Genomic DNA, 7,192 nt, shown 5'->3' on the forward strand with positions numbered 1-7,192 from the left:
CTAGCACTCTACCACTTGAGCCACAGCACCACTTCCGGCTTTTTTTCTTTTTGCTTATGTGGTGCTGAGGAATGGAACCCAGGGCCTCAGGCATGCAAGGCCCTGAGCCACCTTCCCAGCCCTTGATGTCAGGTGTTCTGTCTTAAGTAATCCTCTGCCAGCATCCTACAGCAGTCACCTTTTCCTTCACTTCCTGATACCTAGGAAAATCAAGTGCTCTCTTTAAAGTTTCAATAGAACTAAATAAATTCTGTCAAAAGACCAAAGGAAATGACATGTCCAAAAAGAAGTATGAATCTAAAAAAAACTCATCCATAATGACTATCATTTTTAGTTTTTCTTTCTAGTACTTCTTAAATCTCTACATATGTGAAATCAATAAATGGGCACAACAAGTATTTTTGTGTAATTGTTTCTAGAGATATTTTTTCTTTATTTTCCGACTCTGGATAAATTTCAAGCACTAGAATAGCTCTTTCTTAGGATTTAAAGTGTTGTTGTTGGTTTTTTTTTTCCTCTAGGATTTTGCTCATGTCGGACGCTGGCAACCCACCAAAATGTGTTGGCTCCTTAGCTTGTCACAGTTCTTTGGTCAACAGCACTAGTTGACCAAAAAATGTTTATGTTTCAGTGTGTGCGGACATGAGCATAAGATTGTGCTGAATGTACGCTGTTATACCTTTGTTATTCTACCCCGAGCTCTACTTTCCTTCTTATTTTTAATGTAATATTGTTTTGGAAATGCTTTTAGGGGACTTCAGAAATGTGACACTTCAATTGGCATGAGACTTTTGGAGGTTTGAAACAGGTGTCTCTGTCCTGGTCAGGTACTTTTATTCTAGTAAATATTCTCATGTCCTTTAATAGATGGACTTGGAGTGATACTTTTTAGGGGCTGCCACAACTCAGCATCACAAAAGGGCTGGTTTGTAAACAACAGAAATGCATCTCTGACAGTTCTGGGGGCTGGGAAATCAAAGGTCAAAGGGCTAGCAGGGTAGGTGTCTGGCGATAGTGAGAAATAGATAGGTGGTGTCTTCTTGTACTCTCCAAATTATGTCCTCACATATCACTTCTTCAACTTCCCTCATTGTATCACCTTCTCAGGAGTTAGGATTTTAGCACAGGAACTGAGGGAAGACACAGGCATTCAGATCATAGTTTCCTTGTGGAACACATGAATCTATGACTCTTTGTACTGTGCAGATGACATGACTAAATAACTGCTTACGTTAGTCCAAATCCTTGATATAATGATTACATCCTGCATGTATGTAATCATTAAAAAGGCATTTGTGGAGTTCTTACGATGGGCCAGAAAATGTGATAAGCACTGGGAAAGAAAGGAAAATTTAAGGCCCTAACCAGAGGCATTTGTAAGCTTATAAGAGGAATGCTCATCCCTTGGTCCCAGGTTTCTAATAGAAGTCTAGAGATTACAGAAAAGCTCACAATTAATTCTGCATGGGTGGAGTTCCCATGGGAGGAGTCAGTCAGATTAAAAAATGGCATTTTAGTAAGATGTTGACAAAGGATTAAAACCAAGGTTTGAAAGGTAGTATGGAAATAGAGAGTAAAAAAAATGAAGAGAAGTCAGAGGTAGGAAAGCAGGTATTATGTTTAGGATGTGTTCTGTGGTCTTGTGTGGAGACCAACAACAAGTAAAATGACTAGGCCCAACCTTTGCAGTTGAAATGTTATTGACAAGGGGTTGGAGATGTAGCTCAATGGAAGAGTACTTGCTTAGCATGTGCAATGCCCTGGATTAAAATATCCAGTACTGCATAAAATATTGTTCACAAAAACTATGTGAATTCTACCTACAACCTACAACCCCCTGTATACATTCAGAACCAACTTCCTGCTCAGTGAGGATTACTTTGCTAACTTGGGAAAGTTATAGCGCTTTGTCCTTGGATCAGAGGAGAACGAGGGGGAGAGGCTTCATCTCACACTTAACTGTCACAAGTTTACACAATTTGACATGTGAATCAATCACGCTTGGAACTTTAAAGCTTGAGAGAAGTAAGAACCCCAGGATTGACCAACACTCAAGGCACGCAGGACACATGCAGACAATTCTTAAGTCCAAGCATTTCCTCATATATGAAAGCAGCATGCCCCTAAAACTAGCACAAGCTCTTTGGAAGCAGCAGAAATAAAGTAAGACCAGCACTATTTGTTCAAGTATAGATTGTGTTTGCACATTCTATGGATGAGTGTTCTCAAAGATGAAACAAAAGGGAAGAGAGCCCTGAACTCCGTGAACAGAGTTGGAAGTTAAAGTGAGCAGAGATGGAGCCAATTGGTATGTTTTCTATCACAGATTAATTATGTTCATTCTCTCTCTCTCTCTCTCTCTCTCTCTCTCTCTCTCTCTCTCTCTCTCTCTCTCTCTCTCTCTCTCTCTCACACACACACACACACACACACATACACACACACACACACACACACACACACACACCTCAAACCATAAATCATGTCAACAGACTGTCAGGAAAGTAGAAGATAAATGACTTTGGACAACTGAGACTTTGCCCTGACAAACAGGACTTTGAAAGATCCAGGTTTAAGCCTAACTACCCGTGAATCTAACCAGCTGACCTTTCTTTATCATTCCTAACAAAAAGACACATGGGTAATCAAAGAACAGAGAAGAGTCAATTTTCTATCATCCTGACCTGTCCAATGGTTCCTGCGCTATGTCCTTTAAGATCCTAGTAGCTCAAAGCTGAGTGGCAAAAGCCCTCTTTTGTGAAATCTCACCAGGCTTAGACAGAACACTTGACATCATCATTTGCCAGCACAGCCCTTTATTTGCCATTTTACTCAGCACTTTATGATTTTATTCTTGTAATAATTCCGATTTGACACCGTGGGTAGAAATGTTTAAATGATTTAGTAATGCATTTCTATGTTTAGGGATGGAACAAAGTTTGAGAACAATTGAGAACTGGGATTAAAGTGAATAGGTAGAATTCACAAATGACTTGGAAATAAAAACAAAAATAATGATTTTTATTTTGTGCTAGTCCTTGTGACTTGAACTAAGGTTCTGTGCTCTGTCCTTTGCCTTTATTTTGCTCAAGGCTTGCACTTTACCAATTGAGCCACAGCTCCACTTCTGGCTTTCTGGTGGTTAATTGGAGATGAGAGTCTCATGGACTTTCCTTCCCAGGCTGGCTTCAAACTATGATCTTCAGATCTCAGCCTTCTGAGTAGCTAAGATTACAGGCATGAGTTACTGGTATCTAGCTTCAGTTATACTCTTTGAAGATGCTGATATAGATAAAGAAATCCAGTAACTTGCTCAATATTGTACAGTGTCTACATATCAGAGTCAGGCTTTACATGCATAGAAACTTAATCGGAAGGGATAGTCATTCATTTTTTTTTTCAGTCATGGGGCTGAACTCCTGGCCTGGGAGCTGTCCCTCAGCTCTTCAGCTCAAGGCTAGCGCTCTACCACTTGAGCCACAGTGCTACTTCCAGCTTTTCTGCTTATGTGGTGCTGAGGAATTGAATCCAGGGCCTCATGCATGCAAGGCAAGCACTCTACCACTGAGCCACCTTCCCAGCCCAGGTCACGCATTCTTTAGAGACTAGATTAGGGGGACTTGTTGGAATGTTGGGTATGATAAGAATAGAAACAAATATGTCTATAATGTTAAAAAATTAAATGATAGTAAAGCTAATTTCAGAGAGTAGCATCTCGATTCCACTAGGCCTATTATTTCTTGAAATTAGAGAATGGAAACTGAATGGAACAACAGGAATAGAGCTCTAGCCATTAATGCCTATCTGCCTGTCATGTCCTCCAGCTCTTCTCACTCTGTTATGTTTCCTGACCCTCTCTTTAGGCTGAGATACTTGCCAAGATGTTCCCTTTGCAAGGCCCACAGGCGCTGCAGATGCTAGAGAAATCCCTAAGGAAGAGCCTCCCTGAGTCCTTGAAGGTAAGGTCATTCTCAAGGACAAAGGATTGATGATCTATCTGCTGGCCACAAAACAGCAGTGAATGAGCAAGAAGATCTGCTGAGGGCTCTTCTGTGCCGGGCCCTCATTTTGTAGACTCTGGCTTAGTTGACATCAGCCCAGTGGAAGGCAGATGTGCTGCACCCGTGTAACTGAAGAAGAAATGGGGGCTTGTTTGTAGTGCTTGAGCAAAATTGTTTTGATGGCAAAGCGATTCCTTGAATCTAGTAGGATCTTTGCTGCATCATGACTGAAAGCCACTCCCTGTACTCTTCCAAGAATTATGTGGTAGAACACGGGAAGTTTTCCAGAGTTGCAAAGTTAGCAAAAATGAATACACGAATGTTTAATTTGTTTTCCTAAATAGTCACATGTCTGGTTAAGAGGTTGGCCACGTGACTCTTCCTTGGTCCTAGTAGTAAGGAATGTTTGTTGATTCTTCAATGATTATGTGTAATTTGGGGTAATTTCTTTTAGAATAGTGTAGTAGTAGTATCTTTGGAAACTTTATTTCATAATAACATATTGTAAGGAAAGTAGAATATTGTCAAATATAATATCTTTGTATCATATAAATAGTTACATATAGATAATTAGATAGTTATTAGCTAAAGATGTTAATTTTCTCAAAAGACAACAGGGGCTCAAAATACATGAGTCTAGTGGTGAATTAACTGAAAGGAAGAAATTAGATAAGCCCACAAGAATTATTAAAAGCTTCAACACTCCTATAGCATAGTTGAAAACGTAGCACATGGAAGATTTAAACAACATAGGAACCAACTCAAATTGATATTTAAAACATAATCTCCTCACCAGTAGCAGAATATGTTTTATATTCAAATAGTCATACAATATTCACCAAACTAATTAGAATGTTTGCAAATATTTCCAACCACAGCTAAATAAGCCATGCTTCAAAGTCACAAAGAATGTTAGAATATGTCAGTTTAGTGAAAAAAATTATAATATTTTAGTGTGTGAGATGAATTTGATAATTGAGAAATAGATAGCATTAATTACATATATGAAAAAAAAGGTTGCTGGGTACTGGTGGCTCCTGCGTGTAATCCTAGTTACTCAGGAAGCTGAGATCTGAGGATCATGGTTTGAAACCAGCCTGGGTAGCAAAGTCTGTGAGACTCTTCTCTCCCATTAACCACCAAAATGCCAGAAGAGGAGCTGTGTCTCAAGGGGTAGAGTGAGTGGAAGCCTTAAACAACACCAAAAAAACAAAATCCAAAAAACCAAATGCAGGGATAGCACCTAGTTCCTGAATTTAAGACCCAAGACAAGCACAAAAATAAGTGAGAGAGAAAAATATTTTAAATAAGCGATTTTAACCAGGTATCAATTTCTCCCACCCATAATCCTATCTACTCAGGAGGCTGAGGCCTGAGGATGGCAGTTCAAACCCAGTCCCGGAAATAAAGTCCATGAGATGCTGATCTCCAGTATGCTATTCAGAAAAAGCCGGAGTGGCACTGTGGCTCAAAGCGGTAGAGCAATATTCTTGAGCAAAAGAGTTCAGGGAAAGGGCTCAGGCCCCCAGTTCAAGCCCTGCTACTGTCCAGAAAAGAAAAGAAAGAAAGAAATTTTAGTTTCTTTGTTTAAAACTAGGAAAAGATGAGTAAAGTTTAGCAAGGAGACTAAAAGAAATCCAGGAATTTTGAATAGAGAGAAACAGGAAAGGAAACTATACACTCAACATTTGTTTCTTTGAAAGAGTTCAATAATGGTTGTTGATAATGGTTGTAATCAACCCTGATGAAGAAACAGAGAAGACAAAGATGCCCCATACCAATATCAAGAATGAAATAGAAGGCATTACAGTATATGCAACAGATTAATATTAGAGATACAATAAGGATATACTCCTATCAACACCATAGTCATAGATTTCACAATGTATTCTGGGAAATGCACAAATTACCAAAGGTCATCTGAAGAAAAATAGACAACTTAAATTGCCCTACAACTACAAAAGAAAATATTCTACCAAAGAAAATTCCATATCCAAATGGCTTCATTGGCAAATTTCTTCAGCACATGTAAGAAAGAAACAATCCAAGTCTATACAAACACTTTCAGGAAAGAACAGAGGAGTAAACACTGACAAGTCCATTTTATACAGCCAGGATTACCCTGAAAACTAAACTAGGAATAACTTTAATGAGAAAACTACAAGCTGGCATGGTGATACATACCTTTAGTCCCCATATCACAAGAAAAGGAGAGGGGCCAAAGGGGAGAACAGAGAGAGAGAGAGAGACAGAGAGACAGAGAGAGACAGAGACAGAGACAGAGAGAGACAGAGACAGAGACAGAGAGAGACAGAGACAGAGACAGACAGAGACAGAGACAGAGATAGAGAGAGACAATATCTCAATCATCGAACTTATATCTATCTAGAATCCATCTTCATATTAACAAACACAAATGCAAAAATAATTTTTAAAAGTATCAAGTCAGATATAGTAATATGTAAAAAGAATAACACATCATAACTACCAGGTATTTATCTGGAGAATTCACGGAAGCATCAACGTTCAAAATTCAAACAGTATGAGTCACTCTATCAACAAAGTAATGAAGGAAAAAAAACATTTGATCATTTCTTGATCAGGACAGAAAAAGCAGCAGGAAAAATGTAATATTCTTCATGATTACAAAACTGTCAGAAAGCTAGGACACAAAAGGGAGTCTTACAGTCAACCCTTAACAAAGCATGTGGGCAAAATGCACAGTTAATATAGTAAAAGATTGATCATTTCCTTCAGGATAGACTGCCAGGTGAACTGTCTTCCTTCATTCTCTTTATACCTCATGACACTGGTTCTAGCCAATATAAAAATCAATAAAAAGAAGTATTAGGAATATATATATATATGTATATATATATTGTGATTGGAAAGAAATACAGCAGTCTATTCATAAATTGTCTAAGGTATATAATCCTCAGGATTCTACACACCAATATTTAAAATGCAAGTAAGCTGACCAAGATGGCAGGATTTGAGATCAACATGCAAAACAGCAGAAATTACTTACCTATTTAATTCAAATTTAATCTCTATGTAAAAGTAAGATTCTATACCATTTTGCAATAACACTCCCCATAAAGTACCCTCCAAACTTTAGGTCTGAGCCCCTGTTAATTTACATTTGTTGTTAAGACCTCATATTTCTGGATTGTTGCAGCAATGTGAGGTTG

Source organism: Dipodomys merriami, unplaced genomic scaffold (genome assembly GCF_024711535.1).
Source record: "Dipodomys merriami isolate MVZ:Mamm:240054 unplaced genomic scaffold, mDipMer1.0.p SCAF_21, whole genome shotgun sequence".
Classification (NCBI taxonomy): Eukaryota; Metazoa; Chordata; class Mammalia; order Rodentia; family Heteromyidae; genus Dipodomys; species Dipodomys merriami.